This window comes from Phalacrocorax aristotelis, chromosome 5 (genome assembly GCF_949628215.1).
Source record: "Phalacrocorax aristotelis chromosome 5, bGulAri2.1, whole genome shotgun sequence".
Lineage (NCBI taxonomy): Eukaryota > Metazoa > Chordata > Aves > Suliformes > Phalacrocoracidae > Phalacrocorax > Phalacrocorax aristotelis.
The window spans coordinates 50428106-50453246 of record NC_134280.1 but is presented as its reverse complement, the minus strand read 5'-3'; the positions used below and the strand labels follow the sequence as shown (position 1 = coordinate 50453246).

General features: G+C 44.2%; 1 protein-coding gene across 6 annotated transcripts in view; it reads left to right on the top strand.

Annotated features, from left to right (window-relative positions):
* Positions 1-10399: 10399 nt before the first annotated feature.
* Positions 10400-25141, top strand: part of C5H11orf24 (chromosome 5 C11orf24 homolog) — a 30863-nt gene continuing 16121 nt past the window's right edge. The window contains exons 1-3 of one of the 6 annotated variants that reach the window (XM_075094418.1): positions 10400-10518; positions 11403-11629; positions 13731-13807. The gene's annotated coding sequence lies outside the window, so the exon portion shown is untranslated. Of the gene's footprint in view, positions 10570-11366; positions 11630-13730; positions 13808-25141 lie in introns of those variants that run through there. The other 5 variants (XM_075094419.1, XM_075094422.1, XM_075094421.1 and 2 more) reach the window with 5 other exon arrangements.

Sequence of the window (25141 nt, the reverse complement as noted above, 5' to 3'; positions counted from 1 at the left end):
TAAATTCAAATAACATGGTGCCAGCCTCATATCAAGGGGATCTAGGGATGCAGTGTCAGTGCTTTGTTTGCACCTGTAAACATTTTCTCTGGACAGGAGCAATGAAACTTGCTCTAGTTGAGTTCTTTCTGATGACCAAACCAGCAGAGAAGTGGCATGTGGCCATATTGCTTCATATTGATGGACAAAAAAAGCCTGCAAGTATATTTGTTTGCTTAAGGGTTTTTCTTTCCTGATGTGATTATGCAATTTTTTTTCTATGCTTTTGCACTGTTAGGGTTGTCGAGTCCTCTCTTATTTCTCACTGTTGATGGAATACTTGTAAAGTACTGAAGAGGGGCCTAACAAACAGATATGATTCACAAGTCTAAATCTGATTGCAAATTGCCAGCCCTGAATAATTCCCAGGTTCCTTTTCCTGTCCTCCCCCTATACACAGCTCTTTAGGATACATATCTTTGATATGAGCTCCAAAGCCACCTGCTCCCTCCTCACCTGATGCTCCTTCTCTCTTGGCATGAAATATCTGGCTAAGGTTATTGGCCTGAAGGACCTAACAGCTGCTGAACTGGGTTATTATCCACAAAGAAAGGAGCTAGGGAAATAGAGAGACCAGTCGCTTAGTTGTATTTTTGTCCCTTCCAAGCTAGGAACATTCACGAGAGTAAAAGGCAAGAAAAGAAGCTTTGTTTGAACTCTCGGCTTTGCGTCCTGTCTCTTCTTCCCTCGAGAGTGATCAATCTACATGGCTTCTGCCAGCCCAAAGCTAATTCTTAGTACCCAATAAAACAGAGTTTTTCCTCTATAGCAACAGAGAGCTCCTGTTAACTCACCCAAAAGCTGTTTTTGCTAAGTCTTTTGCAAGGCTCCATATGTATGTGTTCAGCCTGTGTTTTATCACAGTCACCCTCTCCCTATCCAAGACGCAGCCTGTGCTTTTCTCTCCCTCACACCACCTCTTGTCCGCTTGGGATGAAACTCTTTCCATTTGTCCTTCTACATGGTTGTGCTAAAAAGTACTTTGATTGAATGGGCCCATGGCCAAGTAATCCAGCCCATGCCATATGACTGATGGTGGCAGATTCTCCCCTGTAGCCTATAAGGATTTTTGCAGGACTTGAACCACCTGGAAGTATTGTGCTGCCCTTAGGCACACAGTCAGGCATGCCTGTCAGACAGTACAGTGTGATTATTATAATTTGCATCCTTTTCTGCCCTCTTTATCTTCCTCCTTCTTACAAAACCCCCCCAGATTTAGTCTGAGTACCACAATGTACCATGAGACCTGGTGGACTTTAGTGTAAGAATATTTCCCAGGGACTGATTCCACAGCTCCTGCACTCTTCTTTCCTGTCCCCTCCCATAATGGAACACTCTTACTTCTCCCTTTAGTGGTTTCCCTCTCTCCTCTAGCAAATACTCTTTGAGCAAGCCAACTGGCATTGCTGAAGAGTGAGCCTGGTCCAAAGGATTCTCCTCACTTCTGATTTAGGAAATAGAGATTACAAAGGGGGTCAGCCCTGAGCAACAAGCAGGAGGGTTTAGCTGTCGGCTAGATCAGTGGTCTCCAAAGTGGGGTGCCTGCACCCTATGGGGTGTGCAAGACAATCCATTGGGGTGCAGGAAGAAAATACTACAACTTCAGTAGTGCACGTATATAATGTATAAATAAGTAAATATACACCTACTGGGGATGTGTGCTCAAAATTTTCTTACCGATTGGGGTATGCAATCAAAGAAGTTTGGAAACCATTGATCTACATTACCACAACAGGCCTCCCCTTCCACGGAGGATCTTAGCTCTACACTTGCAGGCTAAGGAGCCAATAGGACCAGCCATTGCAAGCGTACTTCAAACTTGGCTATGACAGAAAGACCTCAGACACAGGAGGGCCACATGAAAAAGAAGTGACCAGAGACAAACCTCTGATGATCTGGTTTCTGCATATATACAAGCTAGAGGCTATTATTTGCCCTGTAGGCAAGCGGATCTCCAAGGGTAGACATGAGTCAATGCTTGCAAAGCAGTTGTTTTCTGGTTTGAAGCTGATCCTCTGAAGTCCTGAACATGGACGCTGACAGATGGTGATCTCTGGTATAGTGAATGTGTATGTAGGAGTGTTTTCCAATATAAGAACATACATTTTAGTACCATTTAGAAAACATCACTTAGGCTGTATATAAAGGGCAACAGATATTTTGCCCCATTAATACGGATATTTGCGTACTTGTTTGCTGTTGTGTTAGGCAGTGCTTCTGCATTCACATTCGGTCTGTCATCTTAATGAAAATAAAGCAAATACCTGTCCATTGATGATTTAGGGTCATGGATATATTTTTGTGTGAATATTTTTTGGAGACACTTCTATTTTTCCTACCACTATCTTGGTATGTGGTTACAGGGTAAGAGAAGAGTAGTGTCTTTCCAGGTCTGAGCATCTGGGTGCCACCTCTAAACAACTGACATTTTACAGTGATTATCATTATGTTTCAGTGTTAAATGACCTAGTTGTAAGGATGGAGGCAATGCACACTTTATTCCAGTCTGAAAGAGGCAGAAGAGACACTACTGTGATCAGAGATCACAGTGCAGCTGTAAGATCGTGTATTTTGAAGAGCACTTTGAAGTGCATTGAAAAGCACTTTGCTAGTTCTGAAGGCATCACCACAGAGTGAAGGGGCAGAAGGATGTACCAGAGCTGAAGGAAAGGTAATGGATAGAACAAGCAGCTGGTGACAGTCTGTTGTTCCATACTGTTTGTATGAAGTGGTCTTTGGGGGGGGTGTAGTTATCAAAGGAGGTCCATTTGCCATGATACCAGCAGGCTGGAGAACCTCACAAGCAGCCCAGGTTGCAGTATGAAAGTCAGCGCTTTGCAACCATATTGCAGAGTGGGAGTGGGGCATGTAGAAAATGTCCCAGCTTGTCTCAGAAATGTGCAACAGTTTGTGAAGCAATGAGCAAGGCTCCCCTGCCAGCATGCTCCCATGTTACGCTGTCCCCTCAGAGAGCCTTGTGTTTATTAGCAGCTGCTTTGCTGAGATGTGCAGGAGACTGGGTGCAGTGGGAGAAGGTGGTAGTGATATGGAGTCCCTCTCCACCCCTTGTGCTCCTCATTTCTACCTGCATCCAGCGCACACCTTCCCACGTGTGTGTGCCTGCATGTGTTTGGGAGGCTCAGCCCCAGCCCAGAGCACACACAGTGCTGCAGCTTTACTGCCTGGCAGTGGGGCATGTTCGTGCCAGAGATGTTGATGTGAATGCAAATGCTCCTTAGCCAGCTCTTGAGCGTGCTTGTGGAGTGTGGGGTGGCATGTGCATGAATGGAGCATGGTTGTTTTGCTTCTGAGATGGGGTCAAGTCCAGAAGAGAAGGTCAAAGAAAGCCTTAAGGTATCTGGCTGAGTGCTAGTCTTGGGGCTTTACAGAGTGACTACAGTTCTGTCACCAAAGTGGCATGAGGGTGGGCTTATACGAAAAACATTAATTTTGGCTGACAGGATGGCAATAGGTTAATCAAGCAGAAAAAGCAGTGAGCAGAAGCAGCTTTAACCCTCCTCTGCTTCCTCACAGGCTCTGGAAAGCAGAGTCAGTCCCTAAGCACCTTTGGGCGTGTGCATGCACCTCCTTGTCTAGCCTGCTTTCCAGTTGGTCCAACTCCCCTCTGGTGTTCAGGCAATCTCCTTCCACCACCTCACTCCTTCCTTGAGACTTTTGGCAGTCCTGGTGTTTCCTGGGTAGAGGCTGGGAAACCCAGAGTGTCCTGGCAAGGCTGGAGAGGAAACTCTCATATGGCATCTGGAGTATCCCCTGCTGTAATTGCTGCCTCCTGCTGCCCTTGCCCCTGCCAGCTGCAGGGAAGTTTTGAAATCCCTTGGCTGGGATATGTCCCATACATGGAATGGGAAAAAAATCCATAATCAGCTCAGTTAATGTTAGATTGATTATTTAGGAAACTAAGCACCAGAAAGTATGTTACTGGTTAACTGCCCTCTCTTGCCCTGGCTGTACCTGACCTCAGGAGGAGAATTGCAGCATGCAGTGCTGTCCTCCAGCTTCTGTGGACACTGTGTGGACCCCTGTTTAAAAAGATGTAGGTGTTTGTGCATGTGCTGTATCATTAGAGCAGCTACCCTGTTCTTCTATCAGTGTTTCCACTGTTTAGACTGCTGTGTGATTTGTTTGGGTTGATTTTTCTTTTTTTTAAAAATCTGCAAGTACAGACTGTGATGGCTTTTTAATAATACAGTGCCTTTTTCTACAATGGGAATTCCCAGAACTTGTCTGAATCCAGTCAAAAGGCTTTATTTTAAAATAACTAGCTTTATTTTTTTACTGTAGCACAACATATCAAAATCACATCTGCTCCATGCTGAGTTAATTTGTGCAGGTTTCTGTTCACTTCCCATTTTAATATCAAAGCTATAAACCCTGGAGTGGAAAGGTGGTGGGCAGAATGGTGTCTTGCAGAAATACCACAAGGCAGGAGGCTGACAGCAACACTGCCAGGCATTGCTGTAATGATCTTTGTTTCTTTGAGTTACACAAGTAGCTACAGCCTCTTCCTTCTGTGCCTGTCGAAGGCCAGAAGGGTGATGGTTCAATAGATGTTACTGTTAAGGCAGCAAGTAGAGAGAAAGCAATGCAAAATTAATTGGCAAATCCATTGCTCACACACACACAGAGGCTGGAAAAAGCAAAAAATCAACAGCAACATTTGCAGAGCATTCAGTCAGCTCCAGCTTCAGCTGCACGTAATCTTCAGGTGTTCTTGGCATAGGATCAAAGTCCTGGTTTGTGGTGTGAAGAGGGAGGGAGGAGGAGGGCTGAACCAGGAAGTCCTGCATTTGACTTGAGTATGTTGAACTCAATCAGGTGTGGTGCAAAGTCTGCCACCTATTTGATTAGGAAAGTAGCATTTGAGTTTGATACCTTATTGTGGCTGATCTCTTCAAGCAGGACAAACCCTGCTTCCAGTATAAAGGATACAGGCTCAAGTTCCAGGTTATTATTTTTAAGCACTCTTTAATCCCTCAAGTTAAAAATCTCCCCACATAGTTCTAGGCAAAGATGGGATTTGGCAACTATTCTCATTACTTTTTTCTTTTCTGAATGGCCGTTCCCTGTTTTCTGCCACCCTGCTAAGCAACCCACTTTTTCCACAAGAATCCATTTCCAGTTTGGATTCCTGCTTATGGTGCTTTTCCAGCTTTACTTTCTGAAGGGATTGCCTCTTGTTCCCAAAGAGATTCTTTGCATCAGCTTGGGCTGTCCTTCAAAAAGGTAAGCAGCCCCTGCAGAGCATTCTGGCATGAGTCAGATATCCTTATAGATGAGCCAAACACAGCAGAGCAGAAACCAGGTCAACAGTAACTCTTACGAGAATTTAGCTATACCCCTGGCATGGCACTTCTGATCTGTCTCTCTCCCAACCCTTCTACTTCCCTGTATGGCCATACCTATGCCAGAAGGAGAGGCGTGCTTAAAATCTTTGTGTGGACAAGGCAGGTTGTATTGACCAGTCAAAACATGTTTTGCTTTCTCTTAGGGAAAACTCATCAGTTTAAGCACTGAAAACATGTCCCTTCTCCTTTTCCACCCCCATTAGCGAAGACAAAGCCTGTCTGCTCTTCTTCAGGCTGGTGTTTTAGGAGTGAGTAACATCTCTTGTTGTGTGTGTCTGTACAGTACCCAGCAGACACATTCCATGTCTGTTCAGCAAGAACATTACAAAACAGAAGTAGAAAACACGATATGCTCCCTCTTTGTGGTGATGTTGGAGTTGCTGCGTTATGAGAAATCCAAATGCTGGAACAGCCAAGAAGTTCGAATTTGGACCCTTGGGAGTTGGAATTAATTTATATTGTAAGCTCCAGTTCTGGTTTTATTATATATCCCTATGGTATATGATGGCACCATTGCCTACTGTAGTGTATTCCAGGCCACATCGGTGGAGTGTAGCTCCCAACTGCAGCCCAGAGATGAGCTATGACAGCACTCCCACCTAGTCTTCACATGGCACCACATCTGCCATGGATGAACCATGCATTTGTACTTGGCTAAGAGGTTTTCCAGGTTGTGGTGTGGTAGTGGGGTAACATGGTGGGAATGTGGTTAGAAACTTCTCAAAAGCTGCTTTCTGCCTTGTGCCATGGCCCAAAGGCAATTTTAACTGTTAGCTGGCACCCTCTTTCTGCCCTACCTCTTGCACAGTCTGTGGCCCTCTTCGGTCCCAGGTTCCCTCTGCTCCCAGCCTGTACTTTCTCTTCCACTCCATCAAGGACAGTGAGCCTAGCAAGGAGCTGCACCAGGAGGTAATGCTAGCCAATAAGGAGAAAGACAGTTAAGTACAGGATATTGCAACACATTGTGCTGTGATGTCAGGTACAATACATGTCCGATAATGCACTGCTAGAAATATCTTTCATGCTGCTGCTTAACTGTGAGGAGTTAATGAATGTTTTAACTTGTCCTTCAGAGATTCCCATGGCTTCAGAGAGGCAGGATTTCTGGCAGAGCATGATATCCATTTTTCATGACGAAGCTGCAGTAACATGATGCCAGTGGGACAGCTCTAGGAGTCTGAACATAACTGGAGCATCCTGATGGGTCCTGAGTAATGATATATCTGTGGTTGTAAAGTTCTGAGGATGCACAGAGAAGATAATTTATAGCTGTTTGCATGTACCTAATTCCTTATAATAATTCAAAATGCAGTCAATTTGATGCTCTGTCCCTGAGGCCAATTCTTTAATTTGGTGCGCATTGCTACAATTATGATATTACATGAGAATCTTGGCTTTAAAATAAGTTTATAAAGAGCATTTGGAATTTTAATTATGAAATTTAACCTTTAAATGGCCATTGTAAGTGGATGGGAACCCCTGTGCTCAAATATTACGAGTTCAGCTCACTAAAATTGAGATATACTTTTCCATGTTTCCACTTTTAGGGGCACTTACTTCACATTTCCAGATATTTTCACGCATACACCAAAGCCATTTTAAAATGGTAGTCAAGATTCTCATGCAGTATCTTGACTGAGGAAGCTAGAATGCTCAGAAAAGACTCAAAATTACAAGAGCTGGCCAGAGTCATGATTTGTTGGGACTAAATTCAGGGCTGGGAAAGATGCAAGACTAGAAAGGAACCTTGGCCAAATCCCTTCAAGACTGTCATGCCAAAGTGAGCCATTGTACTGTTGGCTGCAGGTACGAGTCCTGCTGGAGAAGGACTCTCCATCCTCAACTAAAATGTCCCTGTGTGAGCCTAGGGTACCTCACTAGGGAAACCTGCACTCATGCAGTGTGTGCTGCCTCAGTTCCACAGAACAACAGTTCCTACTCCAGCATTGAAATTTTGGAGAGAATGTAATTCCCAAGGAAAATATTTTCTTATCACACCATTGGCTTTAACAAAACAGCTCCAGAGAATCAGCTTGGACTGTTCATTTTTTGTTTGTTTGGTTGTTTTTTTTTTACAATGGGTTTTATAAAAAACTCATTTTTTAATAGTAATTTATTTAGGCTAGCAGATGCCAGTATGCAAACAATACAAAAAGCAAATCTCTTCCTCCAAGTGTAAATATTTACAGATCATATTCTATTGTATTTAGTACTCTGCAAATATACTGTCAACAGTTCTATCCAGACTCTTCCCTAATCACAGCCTGAGAGTTGCAGAAGCACGTCCTCTGTGAAAAGATGGTTATGGAAGAAAATGACAGCAGGCTAAATAGGTTCTTGCCTTAATTAGACTGAAGTTATACCAGAGGTCAATCTGGCCCACACCAAGTTAAAACTCTGTTATAGGAGCTTGTACCCACCGCACGCAGACTTGGAGGGATGATGCTTCCACGGGGACAGCTCTCCCAAGCAGGCTGGGAACCTCTTTTGGCACTGTACGAAGAGGGTCATTACAATGCAGGGCAGGGAGGTTCAACCGTCCATGTGTTTTAAGGGATGTAGTTCCACCTTTTCTTAGACATAATAGGAGATGTGCAACTATTCTTTGCATTGCATCAACTGGCAAAGTTTATCTGAACTGTCCAGAACAGCAAATATTCCCTATCCCAATCACCATCTGTTCTTAAAAGAGAAATGTGTTATTTCTTAAACACAGACCTGCCTGTTGGTCTTTAGCTCAGTCAGTGCAAAATCTCTGGGTTAATGTCTGAGACATAACTTGACTATATTGGAACCATTTCTGTTTAAACTAATATCCTAAAATCTTTCCTGCACCTCCAGCCCCATCCACTTTGATAGCATTTCATTACATCCTGTAACTGCTGCTCTTCTGATAATCTAGAATAAATACAAACCGACTGAAAGCTCAATGGTAGCTTAGACCTCATTTTTATTTTATGAATACCTACTATTGCAAGCACATCTTAGCACCCCCGCATTTCACATGAGGAATGTAAAGTTGCAAAGACCTCTGAACACTTCAAAATTATGTCCTCTGGGATTCTCACAGGAAAAGGCCTGACCGACTGACATTCCCTGTGCATCATAGCGAGAGAGGTGAGCGAGGCCACATTCGTGACATCCCATTCTCTTTGTGTGATCACAGCTTTTTTTCGGGGCCTGTGTTTTCCTGTTACACATCTGGGCTTCTCCATGTGCATTACCTTTTTTTTCTCCTATTTTTCTGAGAAATGTGCTTTTTCCCCCAAGGACCATGTGCCCTCCTGCTTTGCTCAACAGCTTCATGTTATTTCCTCCATCACCATGCTTGGTCCAGCCAGATAATCTGTTCTACAACAGACAGTTGCCCTACCCACTTCAACTGTCTCTTCTAATTCTCTTAAATTCCAAAGCTTCCTTCTCCCTTCCTCCTTCTCTGGAAAGAAGGGGAGGTAATATTTCAGCAGATGTCAGTATCCTACATGAATGATGTAATGGTATATCTATACAGTATATACAGGCAGATATGTTTTAAATTGAGTCTGTAATGTGGAGCACTGGCCAACTCTGCATTTTGTACACTTTTACCTGATGCACCAAGTATCAACTCTTCCTTCTCACTGCTCCTTTCAAAAAGCAAACTTGTGTTCTAAAATTACATCGGATGCATGAATGATTTCTGCATCACTTTCATCTATGGCCAGATTAGCACTAGCAGCTGAAATCCTTACATGATTTGAGGTAGCAAGGGCTCCTTCACCTGTTCTGTGCCACAGTCACTACATTTCACAACACGGAGCGTGCCAGTGCGTGTGCAATGCTGTTTTCTGCTCCACCTTTTGAAGGCTCTTCTTTGGGCTATCTGGAAATAACCCAAAGGAGCTGAATTCAGGAGATAAGTGTGCTTGCTCTAAAATGGGCGCTTATCACTTAAAGGAAGTCCTGCCCCTTCTGCCATTTTATGGAGCTGGCTCCACGCTTCAGAATGCAACTCAGGTGTATACATTATATATGTGTCTGTATATACATGTATGTAACATGGTATATAAAAGCTTCAAAGCTTGCCCCAAGCGGCCACGGGCTGGTGATGTGCAAACTTTTGGCATAGGCAGCAGCACTAAAACCAGCAAAATAATCAATGAGGAGCTAATTTTTGCTATTCGATTCAGTATTTAATTCAGCAGCATTCTCTGCTTAAACAATGCTGTTGCCAGTGGGCTAGCTGTTGTGTCTAGTAAACCAGACACTTGCGTAGTTTGGGATTATATGAGAAATGTTATGTCTAGATGATGATGGAATACATGTATTTCCCACAGTCCAGGGTAGAAAGAAGCTGTTAGCCTGTACATTATTTTTCCTCCTTCCTAGCAATTATGAAAGTTTGCACCCAACCAGTACAGCCGTTGCTCCTCCACTCATCACGAAAAATCCTATGATGTTTTCTTGCAGAAAACACGGGCAAAACATGTTGGTATTAGCCTGAGCTTTGCCAAAAAGACACTCCTGCTACTGCACCACAACTTGCAGAAAATGGTGGACGCTGGAGTTTGTTACGAAAATTCGGGAGGAGAATGAAAATACCTCGCCTGACTATATCCCCTCACCGGCGTATTATAGACCGAGCTCTACAAATCGCGGATCTTAAGCCGTGGTGCACAATTAGGGTGATTTACACGTGACAACAGCAACCGGGGCAATTTGCAGCTCGGTGTAACTGCGGAGTACCGGCAGCGCGGCTCGGGGACGGCCGGTACCAAGCCCGCGCTTCTGCCAAGCGGGGCCACCCAAGACCACCTCTCACGCCACCGAGGCCGGTGGCGGGGCCCAGCCCGGTTCCGCCGCCATCACCTCCCGGCCGCAGCCGCTTCCGCCCACGTGGCACAGGTTACTTCCGCGGGGGGGCGGGCGGGATGAAAAGCTCGCGGAGGGGGCGGGCGGGTCGGGAGAGGGGCGGGGAGATAGGCAGACGGACCAATGAGAGGCGACGGGGGCGTGCCCGAGGGCGGGGCGAGGCGGTGGCATGTGGCGGGGCGGGGGCGGTGGGACTCTTCTCGCTCCCCGCGGGGGCTGCGCCGGGGTCGGGCGTGCGGCCGCCTTCTCCTCCTTCGCCGGGGTAAGCGCCGTGTCCGTCCCGCTGCCCTGGGGCCGTGTCCTCCGCCGCGTCGTGAGTGTGGGGGTGGTTCCTCCTGGGCTTGGGGGAGCGGGGGCGGGGGACGGGGGACGCACGCCGTGTCCGGTGGGCGGCTGTACTGGAGGTCTCCGGGGCGGGTGTCGCGGAGCGGGTGTCGCGGAGCGGGTGTCGGTTTGAACCCGGGACGGGGACGGGTGGCCGTGGCCTGGCGGGGGAGCAGGGGCTCGACGGCCGTTCCCATGAACTGCCGCAGAAGTTGCAAATAAATTTGTAAATAAGTTGCAAATAAACATCCAAATAAGTTTTAACCTCCCCTGTAGCAATCGCGGAAGGGATGGTTTTGCGCTCCCCCGTTGCCCCCTTGCAAGGCGATGTGTGCGTGCTCCTGGGGGATTGTGTTCTTGGGGAGGCGGGAGTGGGGGAAACCCAGTTTTGTTGCGGGGAAAACAGCTGATTGACTCGGCGAGTAATTTGCTGCCTGAAATGTAATGGTTTTAGGCCTTATGGACCACCTCGAAAAATATGGTGTGTAGACAAAGCAAATCGCCCTTGTGCATGGTATCGCAGATATGTAAAAATATCTTGTGTCAAGCGTGTACAATTGAGATTACCTTTGTAAATGGAACCCTGTTTTGCATGTATCTCACTGAAATCTTTTTCATCTTATTGTATCTTAAGTAAAGGTTTTCAGCAGGTTTAACTGTACCCTGGGCAATCTTAGTGGGAATCCAGTAAATGGTACAAAGAATAAATACTGTTCTTTGCCCAAGCTCTCATGCAGCATCCTGTGGGGATATCCTGTCACAGTGGATCTTGTTCTGGTAGATTCAGTGAAACGCTTACCTTTCCCCTCTGCTGTCTCCCAGACTTTGTTTTCTAGGATTGGCAAAGAAAAATGCTGTCTCAGGATCCCGTCAAGTAAGGTGCCTTAATGTCCCGCACCGTGAGCAGTCTGAGTCCCTGCCAGGCTTGGTCATGCAACCGCACTCCTGTTTCCTGATCAAGTGAGTTAACTGGCTGCTCCCTGGAGGAACAAACCCATGAAGATACTTATTCTCACCACCTTGAGGTAAGTTGCAGCCTTGCTGATGAGGTAAACTCGCTGATAGTGAGCATTTCCAGCCCTTTAGACCTCAAAGGGCTGGTGGCTGATCAGGAGCTTTGAAAGCTAATCTATTAAGATGTGTGTGGGTACAGTGTCTCTCTCTCAAAAATGCATGTATTTCTGTATTAATCTTACTTATCTAACATAATGATCCACTACTATATATGTTAATGCAGTCCATTACATGGTAATGGATAGTTTAGAAGGAATCTATCCATTTTTATTAGCTTTCGTGTCTATAGTAGATTAATGTACTTGCCGAGTGTGTTGCTGCTTGCTTCTAGTTTATGTATATCTATAAGGTATGTATACACACATGTATTGTTTTAGCACTTTTCTGTGTGCTTCCAAATTATTCCAAATTACATGCCTCTTACACCTTGGTGTAGATATCTTTATTTTTTTTTTAATTGCAAATGAAATAGCATCTGGTTATCTCCTGTTGAAATTCTGATTGGCACATGCATGCAACCTGCAGCCTCTGCCCTCTAAGGGAATTCTGGCATTGACTTTTCAGTGGTGATGGGAGTAATTTGCAAGTGAAATATTGAGCTTCAGTGATGAAAAACATCCATACTGAAGACCCGATAATGTATTTAAAATGTCTGGCTGCATACCCCAGGTTACAGGGCTAGGTAACGTAGCTACTTTTAAATATAGTAGCTGACTTTTTAAGTTGTGTGTGATGGACTAAATTTTCAAGGGAAAACTGTCATGGGGACATTAAGGAATGGAGATATTTGTTTAAAGCAGTGCATGCTGGAAGTGTCCAAAACTTTAACCATACAAATAAATTCCTCAGTTTCTTAGAGAGTCTCTTGCCTCCTCTTTTTTTTTTTTTTTTAAGGCATGGATAAAACTTTTCTCCACGAACCTTTTAGTGTGCAGTTCTGCTGATGTCTCCCCATGCTCTGACACATAGTTAAGTGAGCACGTGTTCTCTGTATCATCATCCACTTGAACAGAGTTTTATAAACAGAAGGTGCCATAAAGCAGGTCCAGCAAGAGTTTATGCCAGCCTTTTTGCAGTGAAAGGCTATGGGGGACCTGGCTGTAGGAGGAATGCACTTGTTGCTCTGCTGCATGCCCACAAATTAGGCGTATTGCACTGGCTGCTTCACCCTGACAGACATGCATGTTCTGAGTGATGCCGGGCTTGTGGCTCAGAGCAGTCACACGGATGGCTGGGTGTCGTGCACATTCTTTTCCTCGCAGCTCTCATCTCCATATGGAGATCTTCTACGTTGCCTGTATGCATGTGCTGAACAGCCGTGCTCAGATCCATCTGCTTTGACCTGTTTCTGCTCTCATCACTGGACCCCACATAGAAACACGTTCAGGCACTGCTAATGTCTGGTTTAGATTTATCCTTGCCCTTTAATAGTTGCTTTCTGTTTGATGCAAACCTCTAATAGCAAGAGCGATTATGCACTGGGAAAGCCCGAGTAAAAAGCAGTAAATTCATTGGCACTTGTGTGTAGATCCTCAGCTCCTGTGCATTGCGATGGCTCCCGTGCAGAGCAATGGCAATCCACACCAGTTGGTTGTTTGCCCTTTGAAGTGGGATTGGATGCCTTTTTGAAGGAGGTGTTCTTCCCTACAGAGCGCTGGTGCAGAGTTCGCTTGTGTGGTAGATGAGATAGCCTTCCTGCCCCGGCACAGTAATTGTTGGATGAAGCTCCATGGCTTATGCTGCACTAGGAGCCAAACTAGATGATCATTGTGGCTTTTTTCCCCCCTACCCTTAAAAGGACTGGGAGGGCAATATACCTACTGTGTGAGCTGTTGCTGGATGCTATCTGACACTCAGCACTCTGGCTCAGCAAGCTTGTTTCCCTTCCCAGCTTCCAGCCTGTCCTGTAGGAGTAATCCTTTGTCATACCCCACCTGCCAACGATACCCAGCTCGTTTGGGTCTGGGAGGGACTCCGAAAGGGCTGTTGACTTTGACTGGGAAGGCAAGAAGTCCTGTGAAGTAAACTGTGATTGAACTCTTTCTTTCTGGACTGTAGCAAGCACTTAATGCATTAATTCTTCCTTTCAATTCTGCTCCCTTGGACTGAAGTTGTGGTTCCTTTTCTGCACCTTAGACTTGGAGGAGTCAGCAGGACTTGTGAATTGACAGCTGGTGCTGCAGGGACAGTAGCGAAGCTGAAAATAAATGCAGGTAGGAGCTGGTTGTGCACTTTGGAAATGTTCGCAGTTCTTCCAGCTTTTGACTGCTGGCAATCCAAGGAGGTCACTGTGCAGGTAAGGCACCCAGGGTGCCTGTGGGACAGCAATTCATCCAGGAAGGGACAATGTACCTCTGGTGTGGTACGGGGACCCCCTTCTTGAAGGAATGCCGCATGTTCCTGTAAATAACTTACCCAACAAAAGCAAGCGGTGAGAACTGCAGAATTGGGTTTTAATGCTCAGTGGAAACACGTGCTTGCCTCACTGGTGTGTAGAGCAGCACTTAGCTGCTTGCTGTTGTGCCGTATGGCTTCCTTGTTTCTTTGGCTCTTTAGGTGTATTTGTGGAAACCCTGCATTTAGCTGATGACTCTGCTGTACTGTTATTGTGATTCTCGCTGTAATGAGGTTTCCTCTGGGTGGTTTTGAATGTTGATTGGCATAGGTGCCAAAAAACTTCTGGCAGTCTTCCATTGCCTTTACTGGTGGTGTTTTTCTCTGCTGTTGTGGGCTTGGCCTCAAGGGTCAGATCTTCGGTTTCAGTGCTGAGGGGTGGGGGTGCTGTTGTGGAGTGTCATCAGACAGGACAGGACTGAAATGTGGTCCCTGATGGCTGCATTGCTGTGGTGGGAGAGCTAGTCTTCAAATATGCTTTGTAGAACAGTGTGTGAGCCTGTGTTTTCTACTACATCCATTCCTCTCAGTTCACATGATAACTTGTCAACCATTTGGAAAGCACATTGGGAGATGTTTTTTTTTCTTGTAGGACAATGTGGTATGAAAAAAGGAATGGAGGGCAGAGAACCAGGGTTATGGGTACTTGTTTCTTTGCAGCCAGCTGGACTGTCCCCCAGTGCATGTGGCAGGACCCACAGTCCATCTGTACATCTTGCACATGCTTGAGTAACCAGCCAGGTCCTCTGTTTGAGCAGGAAGTTGGTGCGGATTGCAGTGGCATGCCCAGGTTATCTCTGTACATCACCACAGCTCCTGTCACTTTTGCCTGGGGAGTCTCAGTTTAGCTGTGTCCCCTGAAGGACAACTAAATTGTGCTCTGCAGATGTGGCTATGGACTGTCCAAGCCCCCATAGCTACCCGTTATTCCCTAAATACACAGAGAGGGAAGGGGAGCTGGTCTGTGTACAAGGGCAATTCTTTTATTTAATGAGATGTTCGACAAGCCTTCCTCACAATCATCGCTGCTGCTAATGATGACTCTCTTGCCTCTGACTGTCCAGGAGGGTGCTTGGATTGCCTTTCCTGAGCTCCAGCTGACTTGGTGCCAGGCCTGGACAACTGCTTATGCAATAGTTCAGCAAAACACTTGAATGAATGCCTCAGATAGAGAAGGTGCACTGGTTTTATATTTGCTTTACAAAAAAAAAAAAAAGGGGGGGGGGCGGGGGGAGAAAAAAGTGATTTGATGAAATTTGCATTGAATTTTGCATATGTACTTGGGTTGGATTTATATTTGTTTGGCTTGGGGAGACTTTGCAGCACTTCAACTAAACCTGGGTTTAAATCCACTTAAGTTAAACTCCCAATAGAACTTGTGCGTGGAGGCCAGGATGAAATCTCATTAATTTTAATAGGATTAAGCATGTTCTTTTGTTAGGTCGTCTTCTCTGTCTTTGTTTGGCTTCTCCTTCCTGTATTAAAAAGCAGGATAAACCTTTCCACTCCTCCATCTCTTTGGGAAAATGCTTTGACAGCCTCAGAGAAGTGTCTCTCTGGTTGCATACAATAATATTTTAAACAGTTTTTCCCCCCCTGTGCTTTCAGCTCTAGTCCTATTGTATCCAGGCTTTTATTGGCTTTTGCTTCCCCTAAAGGCATAACAATTCCTGACAGCAAGAAAACAGTTACAAGTATTTGCCTGGTAAGGTTCTACATTGAAATTATTTTTTTTCCTTTTGCTCCCTCTGGACAGATTTGAAGCTGCTGAGAAACAAGTCCATTAGTAGAGGGAAACTTTGCAGAAGTCAGCAGGAACTGAGTATGTGCGGATAGGTCAGGGCAAAATCAATCCCTATTCAAGAAATGGGAATAAATTGAAGAACGCGGAATAAAGGTAGAAGTGTTACGAATGCAAACTGGTTAAAGGGGAATATTGGGGATCCATTTAAGATCAAGTAAGCCATTAACTGGGGAGGAGGCTACTTCAAGTGTTTGAAAATGATGAAGTGAAGAGGTATCACAATGTACATCACCCCCTGAATCTTACTGTTGACTACTTTTGATTTGTATGTGATTTATGTTATAGGAACACTCCTCTTCCCTCTTTCCTTCAGAAAAGGCAAACCCCACAGCAAGTATTTATGGATGTTCCTGAGATGCTCTTAATGATGCTTTTACTAAATATACGCTTTCATAGGAAAAGTAGGCTGCCTTGTAACTCATGCACTAAGCTGAATTTCAAGACTTGATTTTCATTTCCAGCTTGGACCGGTTACCCCTATAGCTATAGACAAATGGTTCAGAGTCCTCATGACTCTTTTTCCACCCTGTGAGATAAGGGAAGGTTGGTCTTTCTTATCTAAGCTCTGCTCTTTCGAACTGATGCCCTGTCATGCTGTGGACTGACCAGTGTTACAAAGATCGGGCTGGTGTATTTGTGTCAGTAAAGCTCCTTTACATCATCATCCTTCTGATGAAACTCTTCATCATCAGTATGACTTTTTGATGGCTGTAGCATCTGGGCTGAAGCTCCCATATCTAATTAAAAAAGGGGAGCATGGTGGAAAAGAAGCTCTCTAATTTTTTTTTTGCCATAACACAAACAGGAGATTGGCTTATTAAGGGGTTAAGGATGGGAGTTTGTGATGGGTGAGAAATATCCTACTGAGGCCAGTTTTCTTTTTAAGTTATCCTTTCTTCCTCTTTCTAAGTCTCTTCATATCCTAGCTGATCTGGAAAGATGATGTTGTTACTAGGATTTCATAGCAACTTCTGTGAATTTTCGTGTAGGTTTCTGGCACTCTTTGACCTGATGAGGCTTAAAAAAGGAGCAATGTGCTTTCCTCCTTTAAAATAAAATGTTTTATACCCAGTTTTTTTTTTTTTAATTTTGTTTGGAAAATATCTCATTCATGAGCATGACGGAAGGTGCTGGGACTGTAGGCATGGCCAACTGGTCTAAGTGTGAAAACTTGAGACCAGCTTTGGAAAGAGTAAACATGCTCCCTCCTCAAGTATTTTTTGTCATTAGTCCTTCATGTTAATGAGATCTGATTATTTAGAGCTTTACAAAATGTGCAAAACCTATTTAATCTTTTCAGTTCCTTTTTACAGCAAGGCTTTTGCGCGATAGTCATGGTATCTTCCTTGGTTTGTGATACAGATGGTGTATGTCTTTACAATATTTGCTTAGTCTGATGTAGAACTGCTAAACCTGATGTATCTCAGGAGATTTCCATGCCTGGAAATGGCCTTGTTTGCAAGAGCAGTAGCTCCTGCTTTATTGCAACGTGGTACTGCTGTGCAGAGCTCCCTTGGGAACAAGAAGTGTAAGTGCTATGGCTGAAGACCACCTCTCACCTGATAGTGAAGTAGAGCATATGCCCTTGAAGGTGACACTTCTTCCTGACAGTGTACTAGGCCATATCACATGGCCATTAGTGCAGTCTGTATGAACTGTCCTTCATTTCTACATTTGTAGAGGCTGCTGTTCTTGAATTGGTGGTATGACTTCTATCCTGGGAAACTCTCCTATGAGGAAAGGCTGAAAGAGCTGGGACTGCTCAGCCTGGAGAAGAGGAGGCTCAGGGGAATCTTATCAATGTATATAAACACCTGAAGGGAGAGTGCTCTTTTCAGTGGTACCCAGGGACAGGACCAGAGGCAATGGGCACAAACGGAAACACTGAAGGTTCCCTCTGAATATCACAAAACATCTCACTGTGAGGGTGACTGAGCCCTGGCACAGCTTGCCTGGGAAGGTTGTGGAGTCTCCATCCTTGGAGATACTGAAAAGCCATCTGGACATGGCCCTGCTTGAGCAGGGGCATTGTACCAGGTGACCTCCAGAGGTCCCTCTCAACCTCAACCATTCTGTGGTTCTCTGAAAATTGTGCAGAGAGCTTCTTCAATGTCTAACTGGAAGTCATAACACTGGCCAAACTACCTGGTGCAAAATAAACTTCATTTGCATGGTGTGTATGTTCCCATGTCTCTAGAAGAGCTTCTGGCCTTTGTCATCTGAACTGTGTGGCCGCACCACTGCTTCTGGGCCTTTATTAAAAATGGTGCCGTGGACATTCGGTCAATAAGAGCTGTAGGACTTTTTCATTGGTCAGCTTATTGCGCCGTGTTAGCAGACCTTAAGTGCATGAGGTAGCAGAGGTCTGTCTAGTACAGTACTGCCTTCAACAGTGGTCAGTAGTTCTGGGTAGAGATATCATCCCCGACACTTGGTATCATGAGACACTCTGGCAGTCCAGTTAAAAGCCAATACCCTCCCACTGTTCCCTTTATCATCAAATCTTTTGTGTGTGTTGAAGAGCAGAGGCCCCAGCACAGATCTCTGAAACTTCACTGGTGGCTGTGTGTCCTCGTGAAAACCTACAGCTTCTTTCTGCTTTGTTTCTATTCTAATCAGTTATCAGTCCATGCAAAAGCCTTTCTCCGTAGCCAACAGCATCTTAGTTTGCATTAGAACTTTGAAATGCTCCCTCACTAAAAACCTTTATACAAATCCACCTGTAATGAATAGCCTCAAAGATTTTAGATATGAAATATAATATCCTGATACAAAAGCTGTGTTGACTCTTCCTAAAGCCATGAAGCAAGGTGATAATTGACACCAAGATAATTGGCAATTATTAACTGATAATTGACAAAGCCTAAATATACCTCTTCATCTATTACAGTGTTTTTTGAGGGATGGTGAACAGTTTATATTTGCCTTGTAGATATGGCAGGATCCATGTGTTCTGGCTGCAGTGACCATCTCTGAGATGGCTGGAGTATGCATGTGCTGTGGCTGAAATGCATCACTGACAACATCTGGAGTATACCTGGCTCTAGTGGGCACTTTTCAGGCAGTGAAGCCAGCAGGGGAATGCAAATTTATGAACATGCCAGTGGTTACATGGCTTAATTTTATGCAGGTCACAGGTTCCATTAGTTCTGCTAGACTTGCTCTCATGTATAAAGTTAAACACATGCTTTTTGTGTTTGAAGAATTGCTATCTAAGGCAGATATGCTGAAATGGAAACAGCTGATAACTAACTTCAGGGTCACTTGCTGCTTGAGTTTGAGAAGCACATGGCCTGGATGGGGTTGTAATGTAGATGACTTGTGTTACCAGCTGACTTGAAAAGCAAGAGCACAGAAGTGGGGTTTGTTTTGTATTTACCAAACAGCTTTTGACTGGATCTGGTGTGTTCATAGATTCCTGTTTGTTGCTTTTCTGTCCATTGCAAAGGGAGTGAGGATTCATAGGCTTTAAAAAAAAAAAATCTCATGTCTGGCAGCTGGACATGTGTTGATGCAATGAAATCCATTCAGTGAATAAACAGCTGTAACAGAAGTGGATTTCCAATGCTGATGACCCATCCTCATAAGAAATACCTGAATGAAGGAGATTTTTAGAATAAAATCTAAACAGAAAATGCTGGTGAGGTAGGAGTTTTGTGGCTTTTGATTGCTTTCTTTTTGTCTGCAGGTTTTGGGAATATTAGCAAGCAGTTCTTTCTGGGTGGTATGTTCTCCACTTGTTCTTTGACCCTTCTGAAAGTGGAAACAGATGTAATGCAAACTGTGGAGTGGGCAAGCTGTCCCGTGGGAGTTGACCAAAAACTGCAAACTGTTTTGCTAAATGAGCTCATAGGTTATTGCGTGTCTTGGGACAAATTTGTTTGCAGAACCATATTGAAATCAGTAAGATTAGATCTGCAGAGGTTCTTTCTGGAGCTAAATACATGCTCCAAAATTGCCCAAGCATTCACATTTACTGTTGCTTCTGAGCAAGATACAGTGAATGTCATCCAATGAACATACAGCGGTAACACTGGCGTTCATATGGCAGTTCATCTGCGTAAAGGTCGTCTGAATGAAGGAGAGAATTTGTAAATAAAATGCACGTACAAATTTATTTCAGTATTTTTTCTCTCATCTCCTGGAAAATTGTTGCTGGAGGGGAATGAAGGAAATGTGCAGCACCTTTAAAAAGAAAAGACTGAAATGGTGGGCATGAATTTAAGTGTTTTAGAGGTTGATGTTGTAGATGTTAATATGTGGGAAGAGAGAGTTTTCTGTCTTGGCCTATCACTGCCAGAGGATTTGCCAGAGGACGCGTAATTCCTTTTCAGATGGTTGTCATTTAAGAAAAAATAAAAAGAAAATTTAAAAAACCCAATCAAACAAAAAAACCCCAACAACAAAAAAAGCCCCCAAACCAGCCAACCAACCAAAAAAAAAAACCCAGCCCCAAAAACCACCACAAAAAGCCCCAACCCATGCTGGGAACACCTAATCCTCATTGGAGGGCACTTTTTTCCTGCTCCATTATCTGCTTGGGCAGATTTACCTCATGATACAATTTCAGGTCATTGAAGTAAAAATGCTGTCCTGTGAAGTGGCATCTCAAACATGCAAGCATCCACGGGAGGGTTTAACAGAGCTATTATAAGAGCTCGCACTTTAAACTCACTAATTCTCCTGAGAGCCTGGCTGTAACTGAACAGTCAAGTACTTTTACCATTCAGTGGGGAGATGGTGTCTCCTTGCACTGCTGGAGCTCGTGCTCCCTGTGCGTGTCTGGCATCATTGCTCTGAACTGGGACCCTGGACCTGGAGCAGAGTTCTGATGGAGAGCCCTTCTTCGCCATGGTGGTTCACCTGAATATTATCTGCACTCTGCCTTCTAAAGTCCTCATGGTTACTGACATTATGATAATAATTTATGTACTTCCTGTGACGAAGAGGTGTTTGATACAATGTCATCAGGCTTCAAGCTGTGCTTTCAGGTTATCTCACGCTTTTGTTGAATATATAAATATTCTGTAGCCAAGAACAGGTTGTGCAAATGTTTTGTAGGTGACACTAAAGCTTATTGCTAGCTTTAGGTGCAGGCTAACCATGCTAGATAACAAGACATGCAACTTGGTCGCAGCTTCTGGTCTCAGAGAGGTCCTGTCACAGTGTCCCAGTTGGAGCCGATTCTTTCATAAAGCGGAGTGTGCCAAGTCTTTTCTGCATTAAAAGCAAATGTACCCTTTTTTAGTACCGTGCCAGGTTTTGTAAGACTTAGTCCTTGCTAGATTGAGATTTGCTCTCTTGGCTTTTGCCTTATAAGCCTAAAGACAGATTTCTGTGTGAAAGGCTGATGTACAAAAGCAAACTCTGGAGTTATAGAGGAGAGCTGGAAGAGCTGAGGGTGGTTGCCCAACATCCAGTGGAATGTTCTTTCTGTATATTGTTTGTTTATATTTGAAAGTTGGTGGCTTCATGCTGCTGAAGCCTGATGCCTACCAGTTGTTAATGAAGAAGGTGAAAATCTGGCATCAGCTGCAATCTTCCTTCATATTGCCTTGCCAGGGCACCTTGTGCCCAACCATGCCTTAAGGCTAGGGGAATTAACTTTCTCTGCCTCTTTAATTTTTGGCCTTTGGAAGTCAGCATTGGCATTAGATTTACCAGAAACAACTTGGGCAGTGGCTTTTCCAGCTTCTTACTGAGATCACCATAGCCTTCCACAAAGGACCCTGCTTCCTGAGAAGATGCTGGTTCTTTGCTAAACTGACCCAGAATAGAGAGGCAACCTGAAGAGAAGAGGAGATTGCTGGTCCTCTGCGTCATACAGTCACTTAAAAGATAGCTCTGGAGTTTTCTCTGATCTCCTTTGGAAACTTTCAGGTTTCCAGATGATTTTAAGAAGCAAATACACTTCCTAATAGTTGGCAGTTATGATACCAGAGCATGCCTTATGTCACTGAGGTTCCTGTCCTTCTTTATGGATGACTCTGCTGCTTTATGGGGCAGTTCTTGGTTTACTACGAATTGCATCTTTCAAGAAAGGCAGAATCGGTGCCAGTTCACCTTGTGTACCTGGCTCTAAACTGATGCAGTTTACTGGTGTGATTTAATGCTGCTTCATGAGTAGCTGAACAGTCTCTAACAGGAGCAAGAGTAGCAGAGAGGGTGGGGGTGGGTTTGTCTGATGTCTGGTTCTGAGGATCCTAAACTTGCTTTAAAGGATGAGGCTGAAGAAGTGTTGTACTTCAGTGCTGGCCACCTGGGCCCTCACTCTTCTGCATTTATAGTCTTTTCATTCTAGGCTTGTAGAGGCTCTAGCAGCAAACTGGATTTGGAGCAAAAGGTGGGGTTTGGTAGGCAGGACATGCATGTTAATTCAAGTGTGAATTATTTAATTCTCGGCATGACTTTTGTTTTATATCTGATTTCCTTCAGTCACAGCCTGTTCTGCCTGTTGATTCCTGACCTGAAAAGGTGTTCTGCTGCAATCTGATGATATCAGGCAGGTTTGTACTGGATTATCTTGGAGCCGAAGTCTTCAAAGCACCCTTCAGTGTATCGAAGTGAGCAGTAAGAGTTACTCCTTGTAGCGTGGCTTTCACATGTTTGTCTTTATCCTTGTTTTTGTTGTCCATGCTTGGACAACCTCCCCCAGGCAGTCTCTTGACCTAGATAATTACTGTATGCTGAGCACATCTTTGGACTAAGATGGGCTGGTATTTTGGCTTTTCTCATTTACTGTTCCCCTTGTTACAGGATCAGAGAATCTCTGGCATAAAATCAGTAGCTGGAAGTTCCTAATGGGTTCAGTCTGTGCTACTGCTTTTAGGTCACAACTTCTGGAGGAGTAAGAATAACCTCTTTTCTCTGTTTCAAGTTCAGGTGTTAAAAGTTGAGAGAGGGGTTTTAACTTTGGTTTTTTCCATAGTCTGTTGCTGTACTGCTGAGCAGAAATTGAAGACTGAGATAAGTATGGAGGCATCCAAGAGTGCTTCAGAAAATACCTGTATTTGGACCCAATCTGTTCAGTAAACTACAGAACACAAAAAAGATTGTGGGAAAACACTCAGTTTTTCACTTCCATGTCTTTGGTATAAGTTAAACTGATGTTTGTGATAGCTGTAATCTCTCTTGGTGAGCTGCCCTGCTGACTTGTCTGTAGGTGCCCATGGTATTCAGGTAGCCCTATGGAATAGTTTTGGAGTCGTCGTAAGCAACATCAGCAGCAGACAGATAGACAGACCTTCCATATCAAGCCCAGAAATGTTCAGAAGAACCTGCTACTGCCTGTGCAGTGTCTCTTCCATGAATAAGGGGCTCTTTGTACAAAGACATTTGTACTGGAAAAGCTTTGAAGAGCTCAAACCAAGCTTATTTACTTTGACCTATTAATCAGTTAGCATCAGGACTCAAATGAACTCCTCTGAAAATGAAAAGAGGGAACCCAGAATGAGGTAGGAGAACACAGCTGCTGCCTTGTGGCCATCAAGAAACCCAAGAGCTGGGCTGAAGCACTTCTATGAGGGCTGCCTTGGCAGCCATTGACATCCATGAGAGTAGGTAGAGGGAAAGATGTTTTTTCTCTAGGTTCTGATGACTGATAAGTTTAAATTCAGGTTGGTACATGACTTGAAGACTTACTGGCTATGAAGAACCTACCACAGGGAAAGCCAGCAAGGATAAGGAGAGCTGCTGCTGCATTTGATTCTCTCTTTACTTGGAAAAAATGGACTTGGCTAAGCTTCTCCACCCACCCTGCCCTGTGATTTCCACATCTTTCAAGCTGTCAAAATCACAAAGAAGGTAGGCACGTGCCAGCAACCTTCATTTGGTAATGCTATAAATGTCTTCCTGGCTTAGAGAGTTTGAGAATCTTTTTAGTTTTGCTAACATACATATGGTGAAAAGCTCCCCAGTATCATATTGTGTTGTGATAAGCTGGAATGTCTTTTTGCTGCATCTCACCTGGCAGACCTTCCATATAAAGTTGCCTTTGTTTTTAACCAGAGTAGTTAGCTTAAAAAGAAGGAACGTTTTATAATCTAGGAGTCTTTAGATTATTTTGCTTGTGAGGATAACTGGAGGTAGAGGCACATATCTTTTGATTTTTTTTTATTTAAATTTTTTTTATTCTCCATATTTCAGGATATGTACAAAGATCCTGCTTCCTTGCAGAAAGGAGAAATAGCCAAAAGTGCTTTCCTTTTAGCACTGAGCAGAAGTTCCCCTTCAGTCATAATGGGACCATGTTTTGGCTGTTTCCAGGATGTCTGAACGTTCTTCTCTGTTTCTGAGCTCTCCACAGTATTGCCTGATGCTTTTGTAACATCGGGTGCCATCACTGTTGTGTGTAACCCTGCTGAAAACTATGCACAGGCTTAAATTCCTGAGCAAACTTGCAAAATCTTGTGTTCTAGATGGAGATGTGTCCTCTGTTTCTACATGCCTAAAATTAGTATTACAGCTACATGAGCCTACAGAGGAGCATAATGATATTTCAAAAATACCTGAAGTGAAAGATAGCACTGAAACTATCAACTTCAGGGAAATTTAACTTGAACGGTATTGCTGGGAAATTGCTGACTGTGGTAAAATTCTGCAGGGCAGGAGGTGGGTGGGTGGCCAGACTTTAACACATGGGCAGTTTTATTTGCTCCAAAAGTAACACTTGGTTAATTGTACCTTTAAGCTGAAGCTGCTGCTTGTTTAAGTCTCTGTTAGCTCCAGACTTGGCAGTTTTGAATTTAATAGCACCTTAGACACAGTTTATTCTGGTGCGCATACCCTGTGCTGGTTCTAGCTTCTAAAGGAATCTCACAGCAAGCATGAAGCACCCATGCTGCAGGGTACCTGGTTCTGCAGGCACTTAGAGAAACCAAAATCATGAACTTGCCTTTTACCCTTCTTGATCTCCTTTGCTGTGTAGTAGCTCGATGGCTGCAGAGTTCATGTGGCACTGGGATGGTTCCTTTTCAAAAGGAAGGGTCTTGTTGAAAGCTGTTTAATTCAAAACACATGTGAAATGCCCTGCATATGATCTCCTGTTCCCATGAGGCAACAGCATGTCTGAAAATTTGCTAGCTGCTTCAAGTGTGGATCAGACCAGGGAAGGCTGCAGTTGAGCCATAGTGCACATTTCATTGCTTGGAAGTATTTTTGTTGACAGATTTATTGTCCAGTCACAGCTTTATGCAGTTAGCCTTTAGCAGTTAATTTTTTCTTTATATTAAAACTGGATTGTTTTAGATATTCCAAAACCAGCTGTCTGGTCAATTTTCACAGGAGCAGTGTCCCACTGAGTAGTACTTCTCACTATCTGAACTGCAGAACATTGCACTAACATGGGTGA